The sequence below is a fragment of the Leuciscus leuciscus genome (genome assembly GCF_965113295.1).
Source record: "Leuciscus leuciscus genome assembly, chromosome: 20".
Lineage (NCBI taxonomy): Eukaryota > Metazoa > Chordata > Actinopteri > Cypriniformes > Leuciscidae > Leuciscus > Leuciscus leuciscus.
The window spans coordinates 13,332,783-13,347,320 of NC_138744.1; the positions used below are offsets into that span (position 1 = coordinate 13,332,783).

At 38.8% G+C, this 14,538-nt stretch overlaps 1 long non-coding RNA gene across 1 annotated transcript; it reads right to left on the reverse strand.

Moving 5' to 3' along the window:
• Positions 1-227: 227 nt before the first annotated feature.
• LOC309483789 lies at positions 228-14,174 on the reverse strand. Its single transcript, XR_014200647.1, has 5 exons — positions 14,116-14,174; positions 12,567-12,606; positions 9,923-10,220; positions 4,912-5,102; positions 228-1,749 (listed from the first exon to the last, which is right to left on the reverse strand). It is a non-coding gene; the product is annotated as an uncharacterized lncRNA (long non-coding RNA).
• Between the last annotated feature and the right edge of the window lie 364 nt (positions 14,175-14,538).

The window sequence follows — 14,538 nt, forward strand, 5'->3', positions numbered from 1 at the left end:
AAATGTTGTTGGATTGTAATGCTGAATACTGGATGCAAGACTGGATCGGGTTCACTGCTAGTTGAATAACCTTAACCAATCCAAAATCGTTGAAAGAAAATTCAGCTAGACTTATGCTTCATCTTCGATTCAGGTTATGGTGCCTTCAGGATTCTAGAATTTAATCAGATACATTTTAGATTTGTTCTCAGTTAGCAGTCCCAAAATCATAGCGACAACAGCACAAATTTGTTTTAAAAGTAAACTTTTATTGATATCCATAACAGGACATTGTTAAAAGGCACATGTGGCAATACAGAAAATATGTCATGGTGAACAAAAATATCTCACACATTTGCGTTTTACTGCAACATTAAACAAAAACATACAGTAGGGAAAATAATTAAACTAAATCATTACAAAATTAAAAGAAAATATTATTTCAATTGTTATTATCATTACAGTACTCTAGCTGAAAATCATAACTCTAGATAATCACAGGAAAGTATAGAAGTAAAAAAATTGCATAGTAAAAGGCCCCATTTCATCAATCCATTGTCTTCACACATTACTTGATTTGTCAAATTGTCCAAAAAAAAGAAAGAAAAATAATTACAAAATAGATTGCACAATTCTCTTCAAATTGTAAATAATTCTTAAAACATTTGCATATTCAACACTGAATTTTCTCTTCAGCTATGATTGATTGTAACACAAAATAAAGAGAGACATTTAGAGAGCATTGGATACCCCTTAAAATTGTTTCTATTTTGAGTGCTGAAAGAAACAAAAATAAAAAACACAAAAGCTAGTTGAAGATGCTTTTTTTGTGGTCAGTGACTTCACAGTTGGAGGAGTGAAATATTCATATTAATTCAGCTAAATATTCCTCTCACCTTAACCTGCTGTCATAAATAGCTGCTCTGATCTGCCTTCTCTTCCAGGTGATTGCAAGCCCAACGCAATTGCATAGAAATTAAAGACAACAGCTCTCTGTCCAACAAGTGTGTGGCGTACAACACACTGAGCTGTCCAATCAGAGTGCAGTATCGTTCACTGCTGCCGTGGGTCTCACACTCATACATGCAGAATCTACAGAGCCTCACTCGTTATTTCTAATAATTCATGTTAGATATCAGTTAGTAATCAGTTGTTGGAGAAATACATTAGGGAATATACACAGGCCACTACATTTTACTTTAATATTGAAAACTATTGAACTAAAAAAAAATCAGTTTGTGTTTTATAAAGTGCATTATGCTAAAGATTGTAGCAAGACAGCCTTGTTAAACTGTTAAAATAATTTTTAAGATCTATAGGCTAAATCTAATCTTTAACACATTTTTATCTCTTAAATTCTTTTTATCAAAAAGTACCAAAATGGTTGGCATTTAAAAATGACATTTTCTAAAAAATTCTTGGAGAATTCCAAACTAGTGTGTTTGTACAAATACACAATTCGTTAAGTACTTTGACCCTGACCCATACAAAGAAAGACTTAACAGTTTCTCACATATTTTTTAACACACTCACACACACACACACACACACACACACACATACTTGGCTCGCAACATATGGCCATTGGAACAGTAGGCTCTAAAACTGTTTCACAAATGCCAAGTTTGAATCCATATAGAACAAATAAAGTGCTGTTATCTTATGTTGGGGCACATGCATAGTAAAGTAACCCGTTTCACTCCTTCAGCCGTCTGTATGAACGTTCCTCCATTTAATGGATTTCACGTTGTTCGACTTGACTCCAAAAACCTGAAAAGACACAAAAGAAACAGGAAACGTGTTAAGTGAAATCATATTTTTGATAATTGAACCATTTCAATTCAAATCAGAATATACATTTGATTACTGAAAACTGTCGGTTTATCTCTTTAGGACTGTTTTTGTACTTTAAGGTGTTCTGTTATTGGATTTTAATGTGTTTTTTTCTTTCTGTTTTGTAGGGTTCATTAAGAAATTAGCAGCAAGCAAACTCCTCAGACGGCTGTGACTCAGCGAGTGCCAGGTTGAGAGATTGAGGCCGAAGTTGACGGTGCCTCTGCTCTTGGTACGACGTGGAACAGAAGCAAAGAGGAGGCATGTGACACAACCTAAGCCCGGAGAACTCCAGAGTTTAGTCGCTCCACGCGGCTCAGACAAGCAACTCGAGGTGTGCAGGTGATTAAGAATGCAAGGAGGCAAGAGCTGATCAAACTCTCGCTTTTTTTCTGTATTTATGGGGTGGCAATGAATCTATCTTTGTTTGGCTGTCGGAAAATGTTATAAGTGTGAGCGGAAGTTTTGGCATGATGGTCAGGCTGGTATCTTTAAGCCAAATGTTTCGCAAAAAAAAAAAAACGCCTTGGCTTTCATTCTTTCTTTCGTTATTTCCCTCCGGTTGTCTTCCCTAAATGAATGCTCATGGGAGTGTTACTGTGTCTCTGTCTCCCTCCTCCTGTCCCGACTGAATAGAAGAGTGAATTGAGCAAACAGTCAGCCTGTCAGCTCAATAGGCAGTCTGACCATGAACTCTGAGTCCTTCCCAGGCACCCAGCATCATCGTCAGGAGGGGGAGGGAGAGACGGAGGGCGGGGGGAGGCAGACAGACTCAGACTTTGGGGGGCCCCGGTGCCCATTTTTTGGGGGAGCCTCGTCGTGGTGGTTCCCAAGGCTGGTGCCTGCATGAAGAGGCGAGAGCAGCTGCTCAGAAAAGGGGACCCTTGTGTGTATGTGTGTGTGCAGACGGGAGAATGTCTGCCCCTTTGCCCAAACCCCAGCCACCTCGCACGCTCCCAGACGCAAGCTGCCGCAGATTCTTCGCTCCTTTTTTTTTTTATCTGATGTGCTTTGGCTTTGTTTTTACTGTGCATAATTTACTGTGCCGTCCCTCTCAGCCGCTCTTCTCCCTGTTCGCCACCTGTTTACTACGGTGCACTTAGATTACTAAAAACAATGACATGATTGTAGACCCAGTGTGACTGCAATCCTTTAATTCTCTGCTACCGGCATAAAGAGTTTTGTCACTCGCGAACAATAAAATCTTTGTTTTGGAATTAAAAAAATTAAATGACATATTTAATGTGATAAAAGTGGAAAAGAGGATATTATTGTTTCATTGCTGCTGTCATTTTGCTAGATGGAAGTTTTTGGACGGTTACATTTGTAGTTTGTTGTGGGAAAACTCTTTGTGTAGCTGTTCTGCAAGTTTGATTTGCTCACATTAACATTCATTTCTAGTGGTTGCACTAGATATACACTACCGTTAAAAAGTTTGGGGTCAGAAAGAATCTTTAAAAAGAAATTGGTACTTTTATTCCATAAGAATGTTTTGAATTAAAAAAAGGTGACAGTAAAGATATTTATAATGTTACAAACGATTTCTATTTCAAATATATGCTGTTCTTTTGAACTGCATTCAGCAAAGAATTCCCCCAAAAAATGTATCACAGTTTCCACAAAAATATTACGCAGCACAACTTTTTTAAACATTGATGTGATAAGAAATGTTTCTTGAGCAGCAAATTAGCATAATATAATGATTTCTGAAGACGAGAGTCTCCTTGCCATCACAGGAATAAATAACATTTTAAAATATATTCAAATAGCAAAAAAAAAAGAAAGAGTTATTTTAAATTGTAATAATATTTCATAAAATTACTGTTTTTACTGTATTTTTAATCAAATAAATGCAGCCTTGGTGAGCAGACACTTCTTTCAAAAAATATTTAAAAAAATCTTACTGCCCCCAAACTTTTGAACAGTAGTTTGGCAATAAAAGTTTCTGATGGAGACCTAAAAAGGGACTGTAAAAAGTAGTTTTTACAAACAAACAAAAAAGCTACAAAAAATGTGTTTTTGGAGATGTGTCATGGTACTGTCATGGTGTCATATCATGGAGGTACCAAGTAAATACCATGGTACCATAGTATTGCCATGAAACACCATCACAGTCCCACATGGCACCGTGGCGGCACAGTACTTTTCTGTAAGTGTATACAGCTAGCAGACACCTTCTCCTCTTAAACAGAGAGACTGAGCTCTGAACATCGCTATTAACACACTAGTCCTCCACTGTATCTCCTAGCTCTGGCTTTTGTCTGGACTTTCAGTGATGGGACCGAACAAAGGCGGCCCTCTGAGAGAATGAAGGACAATGGTCTGTATTGTTTACTTAGCTACCTCACTTAATCAGGCACAGCCGGCTCTAATTGGTGTTTTGGTTAAGCGGTTTTTAAACTTATAGCTTCCTGGCCTTAATAACAGTGCTCCACAGCAAGCTCGCCACAGAGAACAATACTGGACTTGTCTGGCCCGCGACTCTTAGAAACCAAGATGTACAAAAGAGAGCCCGTCCTTATTGAGACCTCTCTATCACGCACCCTCCTTCTACTTCTCCGACTTTGCTCTCTCTTAGCATGTTTTTGCTATTAATTTGTCTTTAAGTATATGCTGAATAATCCAAGGTGTTAGCTAATGGTTTCTCTAGTTATGTAAAACTAACAACGGCGATCCATTTTGCTCATTCAAGCTCCTCTCTCATGGGAAAGCTAATATCATGACGACTATGGCTGAAAGCTGGAGAGAAGGCTTGCTGTTCTTCTCAATAATGGCAGCACGCCATCTCCGTGGCTGGCATGGTACGGCGACGGGGCAGCAGAATCCCTGATGGCGATCTATTCAACGTTGATGCCCGCAGATGCAGCTCTGCTTCAGCCATTGTGCCGGGGAATGATTTAATGCAAACGACTACAAAACATCTCCCCACCCCCTTCAGCGCCTATCACAACCAGGACGTGTGATATTCACAATTAACAAACACATCTGCTGTAATGAACAGTGGCTTCGAGCAGGGGGAGAGAGAGGGGACAGCGTGTGTAAAATAGAAGAGGAGAGAGAGGAGGGTGTGAGACGCAGGAGAGTGATGGTGGGTCATACCTGCTTATTTTCCACTTCCATTTAATGCCCGCATGTTCTAAGATGGTGGCTTTGTGCAAACTGCATCTCGTGACAGGAGGAAGGGGGCAAGCGAGTAGCGAAGGGGAGGGGAGCAGCAACACCATCAGGACGACAGCCACACAACCGACCTTCTTCACTCTTTCCTTTCCCTGGCATCAAGGATGGCTGGTCTATACGAGAATGAAAATGGAAAGATGAAGGAAGAAGGGTATAAATGCATCAGCATGTGAGGGCATAAGCACGATCGGGCATGCGCACGCACACGCACACCTTTTCATGTCTGTTCTCATGGTAAAGTCTGCCTTGAGCATGCAAATGACTTTCATTATGCAAATGCATGCAAATCAGACCCAACCATCTGAGAATCAAGGCTGGGAAAAAATCTACACAGAGATATTGAATGAAAGAGACAGAGTGAAGGATAAATCCTTTGGGTGGCAGGAGGCGGCTAACAGAACTAAACGCCGTGTGGAGGAACAAGGGTGTCCCAGAGAGCTCAAAAATTGCCGTTTAAGATTATAACACACACTTTCTTCGTGGTGATTTAGTGTGCACACAAAACACAAACCTTATTTGAGTATTAAAATGCAGTCTTCACATTATCTATAGCTACTGATCCGTGTCATATCGCTAAATTAAATGTTAAAAGTTGCTCTATAAGTATGCATGTTGACCACCTGCTGTAGGAGCTCTGAAAGTATAATGGAGAATGAAATGGAAGTCATATAAACCACAGGGAATGTTCTAGTCAACAGTGAAACACTCATTGGGCTGGAGGATGAAACACAAGGTCATCGCACATGCCTTGATAAAATAACCTAGTCAGGGGTGGGAAATTAAATTTCTTGCCCACCAGACAAAGACAGAATTTTACCAGCCATTTTTTTTTTTTTTATATAAAATATATAATATTTTATATAAGTTTTAAATTTTTATATTGAATTGTATTATTATGTTATATGAATAATTGTTGCGTGTGTGTGTGTGTGTGTGTGTGTGTGTATATATATATATATATATATATATGTATATATATATATATATAATTTGTTTTTTTTGTGGTTTTTTTTATATGTTTTTATAATTTATATACAGTTTTATTAAAATGTTTTGCCACAGTGGCTGCCAGATAAGGCAAAATTACCAGCCACTGACCAGAAAGTTCCAGCATTACTATTACAAGTACCAGCTATAAAACCCAATCTGACAGGTTCATATTGAGGCAGATCTGCAGAGGGATTGACTATGAATCCCTGTTAATCATCTCAGAAGCTCAGGGAGTCTTTATTATCTGATGGATGGTTCCACATGGGGAAACGGCACAGTGTGGCGGGCTAGTCTTTTCTTAGGTGGCTTCTTTCATTTCTCTGAGGTAGCTGAGGTAGAGGTGGTCTTTGTTTTCAGGTGCCGTTAGCCAGGCCTGAGTGTGAGAGAGTTGGCTGAGGGGTAAATAAAGAGTGGGATTGGAGGGGTGGGGTCCTGCTGAAAGGCAGCAAACCTTCTCTAATTGGCACTTGACATTTTTTTAGCTGTGGCTGGATAAAGTGGACCCTCTTTCAAGACCACTCCAAACGCTTGCTGGAAAAGTGCCTTATGCAAATACTGCAAATAGGAACCATTGTCAGGCGTCTGACATTAACAGCTGAGGTAACAATAGGACTGTGTGCATGTAGGTGTGTTGAAGAGAGCACAGGACAATGTGGCAGAGAGTGGACAACATGTGAAAAGCCATCCAAATGATGCTTCAGTGGGGGGAAAAAAAAGTCATTTCACCAGAGCGAGTACTTTCTCGCCATGCCAAGCTTTTAAAAGAATGGCCCATTAAACTTGGACAATCAAGCAGATGTATGATTTTACAACATCTAAATATTTGTTTTCTTTAACTGCTTCTCCAATAACATTTCTTAAAACTATGAGTGTAAATAATTCATATGGCAGCATTCAATATTACTGCCATGTTCAAATTCAGCTATTTTCAGCCACAGTCTAAACACAAACCCATTGTGCAATTACCCATTCATTCCTTTAGACTACATTTAAATGTCTAAACGAGAACGGTGTGGTCTTCTTGTCGCCATACAGCGTGTGTGATGAATCAGCCTTTCATGTAGTCAGGACAACGTTTGGCTACACCTGTTACTGCTGAGTGTTTAATCCCCTTTGTGTGTGTGGGCCCATTGACTTCTCTAACAGCCTAAAGGGAATTCACAGTTCTTTGGGGCGACGTCAGGGCGGGAGGGGGTCAGAGAGAACGGTGTCTATTCCTCAGTTTCCTCTCCAACAGTGCAGCCATTTTGGGGCTCGGTTGGTGAGTTCCGTCCAAAGAAAGAGAAGCATTGCCGGGGGCAGGAATCAGAGCGGCGCTCACCAAAAGCGGCCTGGCTGATGTGACTGGGACGCTGTCAAAAGGTTGGTAAAGGAATCCATTGTCTCTGTGACAAGTGGCCTGGCTCTATTGACCATACAGTTGACGGGAGAGAGGAGGAGGGTGGTAATAATAAGGGCACAATGCCTGTTTTTCTAGTTGACACTTGAAGTCCGAAATGCTAAGTGCAAGAAAACTGCCATTCGTGCTTTTCCTTCCTGTTCCTCTGTTCCCTTCTTTCCAGACAGTTTGATTAGACTGCCAAACTTTATTCCTCACAGGCCGTGACGTATCCAACCTAAATGCTACCTTCTACCTTTATGCTAAATAGTCAAGGTATGCTAACCATTCAAGTAATTTGCCAAGAAGAATCACATCAGTATTATTAACATACACCTGAAATATGTACTTTTAGATCTTTCTTTTATACCACTTTTAAGGACATTTCATAATTGAATGTCATTTATAGTTTACTGTACAGGCCAAAATGGACAGTTCACTGCTAGACTGATGTAAAGGATGCAACAAGAGAAATGGATAATGATGGAGTGATGCAAATCAAGACAATGATCAGATTTGCTGCATACTGGTAAGTGTGTTATGAATTGCTGTTTAGGTATTTTTGACAATAAAAATATTAATACTGTGAAGGACAAATCAAATTAAGAGTCTGTCACATGTTATTGCTGGGAAACTGTAGACTATAAAATATTATTTACATAATTTATTATCACAATTTTTCTTTCATCAAATCAACTTAGATCATTTATGTGCTTCAGATAACATCATATTTTGTGTTTTTAAGATTAAACCAATCTCCATTGTGTCAATAAGTTTTTTTTAATTTCAATGAATTTAAAAAGTCAACTAGGTTTTTTAAGTTAAACCAACAATATTTTTTTACAGTGTAGGAGCTTCGTAAAGTATGTGGAATTCGTGGAATTGCGAAATGCGACGATCGTATGTGAATGGCAGCTTTTGTCAGTGGTTTCAATAAACTCCGTTTGCTTGGTAGAAACTGGTTTGAAATATTTTGTCATTGGAGGACACAATCTACCCAATATTATAACCGCTTGTAGTACCCACTTGATCAATTTGGCTCAAGCTCACTTATCTGTTCTCAGTGCGTTTGGACTCTATTTGTCTTTTGCTCTCAAAGATGAACAGTTTAATCCCTGCACCTGCAATGCAGCAGCGTCTGTGGCTTCAACACAGACAGAATGACAGCGCCTCACCAGATAGATTCCCTGTCATTTACAGCATCTAAAATGTACCTACTACTAAATAGCATTGCTAAATCAGACTTTTGAAGCCTCAGTGATCTATTAATTCCAAATGAGAAATTAAATTACTAGGCTATAACATACCATGATCTGGTGGCTGATGTCCACCTATTGATCACAAGCCTAATGAATGGGATTTGTCAATACCAGGCTTCTTAATGGGTTTTGCCAACAAAATCTGTTAAGGTTCAGCTGCCGAACCCACAGACCTGTATTCAGGACCATCCCAACAAGCTTTGCTACTTAGAGAATGTCCATGCCGGCGCTGGCTCTATCCCAGCCCCATTTATAACACTGTCACATCCAATCAAGAACCTCTCAGCACAAAATTCAAGTTCAGACAATCAACGTTTGTTTCCAGTGCTGGCTCAAGGTCCGAATGCATCCAAAGCTTAGAATAGCAGCCAGATTTGCGTGGGAAAGCTTTAGCCCGTTAATTATTCAAACGCAGGAGTTGAATTGAGCGAGTCCGGTTTGGTATTGAAAAAGACAATGGGGTCTCAACTCACCGACCTTGTTAAACAAAGGTAACGAGTGAATGAGCTTTGTGCCGTTTGCTGCAGACTAATACTTCAGAAAGCACCGGACTGGGTGTTAGTACAGGCACCCGTGGGTGATTATCATGTGGCCTTGTGTTAAGCCTCGGCCTGCTGCTCTGTGCTCTAGACTTGCAACTTACAGATTAAACGTGATCATGTTTGACCAGCATACTGCTGCTCTGCATATTCGCATAAACCATGTTCTATCCACACAAATCCATAGTTTTTGTATATTGGTAAACATCCTGTTTCACATTATTATTCTACAAAAAAAAAAAAAAAAAAACTACATTTAATCAGTGGAATCCTGCTGGTATTTGTTCAGAATTACATACATTATGTGCATTATTTGTAATGAAAGTTGTCGCCTATTGGTGTGAATATGTATTTTTCTCCTTTCTGTGTAGCTATGAATCAAATATCCCATTTATTTGTGTAATGCTAGTCAGATTTAGTCCTTGAGTAATGCATTTTACATCAAAAAACATTGCAGTTTTGTCAAATTTTACATTTCACACCTGCTCTTATGAATTGTTTGCTCTCCTTTTCATGCAAATAAGTATGACAAATATGAACAAACTCCATAACAGGCTTCTTAAAAACAATGGATAGCTTTTACAATTGTATTAGCCCTATCCCAGAGTGGAAACACAATTTTTACATCCATTATAAGGAGGGTAATGAGAATAGTTGGGCATTAAGAGGAAAGATGATGATGCTGCATACTACTTAATATGAGAATAGGGTACAATCACTGCTTGTTTTTTTAACAAAAATTAACTGTAACAAAAAATGCTGCTTACCTTCTCTATCAGCAGTGATGGAGGCCATTTTGTGGCTTGCTCTTGCAATAAGATGCAGAGATTGAGGAGGAGAGAGGGGGAGACATAGGAAGGAAAAGAGGAGAGGGACAGAGTACAGATCTCATGGTGGGGTGATGCCTTTCAGGTGTGTAATGGGATTCTTGTTACTTTCGGTTATCTAGCTTTATGAAGAATGAATAACACTCATACAGCTAGATAACCAAAGATAACAGCCAACCCCTCCGGCCACCCGTCCTCTTCCACCATATGAAAAACCCAGCTGGGGTTGAACTGGGACCTGAAAAGAGAAGATCTTTTATTAACTTTCTAATTAGGATGTAATTGAAGTCAACTGTATTTAACTCAACGCTAGCTTTAATTAAACCTGATGTGTTTAACGCAAGTCATTCGTTAATGATCATGACTGTGCAAGGATGACTTGTTGCTTTTAGACCTACTAGTTATTTGTCCAACATCTCCTTTTAAAGCTGACTGGTTAAAACCTGCTAGAATAAACTTGGCTATGATTTCACCAGTCTGTTGAACCAGTCTGAACTGGTTTTTAGAAATGCAAGGGGTTCATTCACTGCTTGTTGTCTCTGTCTTACATTGCAGGCTGATCATTCTCCCTGTGTGAGAGATGGCTTCAAACGCATCCCGCAAAGGCTGGGATTTATTTTTAAATGGGAAAAAAGACCCTGACTGTGCAGACGGAGAAAAAAAAGTTAAAAGAATAGTAACACTGGTTGTTTTAGTTTTCCGTAAATTTACCCTCAAGTTGCTGTTGTTTGTGTTTCAAAAACCTGTCTTTCAGCGCTAAGTGGCAGAATCATGAGGTCTTTCTCTCTCAGCCTCTCTCTCTCTCTCTCTCTCTCTCACTCTCTTTCTCACGACTCTCAGTCAATCTGATTTTATGCAAATAAAAGAGGAGCTGGTCCAATTAAAAGCCTTTGTGTGAGAGGAGCCCCTCCCCATACACTCTCAGAGGTGTTGCAATCAAAGAGGAGAGAGAGGGAGAGGGAGAGAGTGTCATTACTTATTAGAGCCTTTCAAGCCTAGTGAAAATGGCGACACAGGGGCGAGTTCAAACACTTTTATTTACTCTACACACAGCTCATCATCTAATTATTTTACTAACTGCACCAGCACATTGTTAACAGGACAAAATGTCCTCAGCCATCAAGCCTTTTGGCTGTAAATTAGAATGCTAGAAGCTTCCCTGTAAATGAACAGTTAGCACACACAAACATGCTTATGTGATACACAGGTAGACAGACACATGCATGTTCTGAGCCAAAGGAAAATAAATGCTTTCAATATAATAATGATAATAGGCCAGCATCCCAGTAATTAAAGACAATAATAATAATGATTGTTGTTATTATTGTTTTGTTTTTTATTGTTAATGTAATAGTGCTGGTGAGATCATCACAATGCTTGTATTCACATCCCATTTCGCTTCAAGTCTCAGGTTTTCTGTTTCTTGTGCTGAGAAAATATAAATTGGTGCCAATAATTAACTAAAATATATAATGATTAACTATACTGGACAGATTAGTAACTAGCTTCATAAAGTGATAGGCCTATTAAAATCTAACCTAAAATCTAACCTATCTAACACCAATTAGAGCATTTGTGTGACTCAGTGAAGCGATTATAGGCTATAAAAATGACTTATTTTGTGCCCTGTTTAATCTTAATCATTCGAATCAAACTGATCCAAAATATATGCATAATTCCAAATATTATTAGGCCTATATAATATAGATAATTATAGGAATAATTCCCTATTCCCAAAGTTTTTCGTTAATGTCTGGTTCCCAAAATTATCGACGTATCTTGCATTAAATTGTTGATAACGAGAGTAATTATAATGTAAGCAACTGCAGAGGTGACATCATAAATTTTACCCTAAATTGCGTGCTTGTTTCTCTGTGTCCATTTGCGTCTTTATATAGGCTATGTTTTATTTTAATTTATTGTAAGGATTGTCCTTATGTTAAAGTCGTGCAAATGCAACATGGAGAATGCAATCATTTTTATTAGGCTACCAGATTATGCTACCATTTACTGAAAACCATATAAACGTGAATTATAACTCATTAAATAGGCTACGAATAAGAAACGGAAACGTGAGCTATTCGTGTTGTGGAAAATGCCATAGTCCTAGGCTACATAGTAGGTAGGCCTAAGTGTTTTTTGACGAAACTTCTCAATTATAATGTTTGTACGTTACACTAAATATTCTTGTCATATAGCCTACATTTATTGGGGAAATTGCTTTCAATTATATGAAATGATAAGCGTCTTGTCAAGTAAGCTGGTCGTTGTTATTTCCATGGCTTTATTTTTTCACCTATTCATATCGATGACGCACTATAGTTTAACTATGAGATTAAAATAAAAAACTAAAAATCGAAATATTCTGTTGCTAAAATTAAACATGTATAATAGCTAACGGTTTTGGTGTTGTCCTCTTTCAATCGCAATACAATGTTCTCTCACACACTATAGCCTAAATGAAATAATTGATCTGATTGTGTGTGTGTGTGTGTGTGTGTGTGTGTAGCCATATGTGTGTATAGCTCATACAATAGTAAAAATAGGCCTATTAAAATGAGAATATTTTTATAGTTGTAGCTACCTGTGTATAGTGCCCCTCGTGCAAAATCTCAATTGGCGTCCTATGGGGGGGAGCAAAGAGAGAACAACGTGAGAAAACTTAAGTCTGATTTTGTTCCCCCTGTCTTTATAAATAGACATTCCCGAGTGCTTCAGGCTGTGACCATTACTTTCTCGTTGTGTATAGAATGTTTGGGGTAATATAGCTAGCCTATAGTCGAGTAACAGAGATATATGTGAGGTAGACCACACCTTAACGTCCGCGATTGTGATGTTTAAACGACACAGATAGGCTAAACCCCAACAATAACTTTTAAAGTAGACTATCACAAAATTCATAATGTCCTCCACATGTAGGCTACTTAAGACTCCTGCCATCTTACTGCATTAATAAACATGCTATATAAACGCAAGAGAAACGATGAGATGTCACACAACGGTCGCACAATCCATAAGGGTTCAAGTCAATCATGAGTGACGTTGGTCATCCTTCGGTCAGTTGTCACAATCTGATTGTTAAATAATATTTACTAATGTTGTGGGGTGGGGGTGGGGGCATGTAGCCTATACATAGCCTACATACATACATGTCTCTATTATGTCTAATATTGTATAAACCTATAAAATTTGAATTTTTTATAAATTATAACGTGCCTTAGTGTTCATGGGTATGAATAAAACGCGCATGAAAGAGGCACGTGGAGAGTAGATATTGGCCTTGTGATTAATCTGAACGCTGGCCATCAGGATTAAACACGTCATGCGCACAGGCCTCCATCTCATAAACACCAAACAAATTACAATCATTCTTGCCAAGCTTTTAGAAACAATTCTTCAGTATATTTTCTATTGATAATTGTTCTGTAAATAAACGCTCTTCCCATCATGTGGTTTGAATGACCCAGAAATATTTCTGTTATTCTCGTTTTATTCTGTGGCTTAAAGATAAAAAGAAGATTCAGTAAAAACTCATAAAATAAACCACGAGCTTTTCCGCACTGGCTGTTTATCAAAAACTGATAAATATTCTCATTGAAAGCTTTTAATTCAGACATAAAGCACACTGCTGTAACTCTAAATTCTCATTTAAAATAATCACTTTCACGATATCATTTACAGATTGGCAAATTGGCATAATGAAAACAAATAAAGCCCTATCAAAATATTTACTTATTAACTGCCAATAATTTCCAAATTAGAGAATGGGGTTCCATATACATAGGCTATACTTATGAGTTGAGTCTTCTGAAAGAACCCGTTGCCTATAATTTCTAATTTCTTACATTTAAACCAACTATTGGCTTATTTTTATGAAAAATGCGATGACTATCGATATGATAAGCTACAACTGACAATTTCCCATTAATAGTGTCCAAGGAGGATGCACGCGCCCTGATCACCTCTAACAGCAGCGTGTCTCGCGCGCCAAACCCTAGGACCGCTACACGCGCAACCTGTTCTGGGACTTATTCCTGGCAATTCTCGCTTCACCTTTAAAACACGATTACAGAATTCTTGCCGTTTTATGAATGCAATCTACAATATAAACGTAAATATTAGCGTATACTCACTCCTATCCACGAGCATCGATGGTCTTCAGGACGGATAGCAATGATAGCCTATATGTGCGCGTGCGAGCTGCGTGCGCTCCAGAATGTTGTCTAGCGCTTCGGTCCTCCGCTTCATGGCTGCGGCTCCGCGTGACGTTGCAGTGGCCCCATCCATTCAGCGTGCCCGTATCGGGCTGCACGCAGTCTTTTCACCAATATTTCCCATTGAGATGCTCCTCTTCTCCCCTACGGAGAGTGGAATGAGCTGCTCGTTGTCCCCCCTCTTATCATTCCGCTTATTAAACGCTTGTGGGCCTCAACCTGCAAGCCAAAAAACATATAGCATATTTTAAGCCCTCCCCTTATGACACGTTGCGGTTAGAATTTGTCCCCACCCTCTTGAATTAGCAATGCAATACTGCTTATATGTTCGGAGAAGCATTA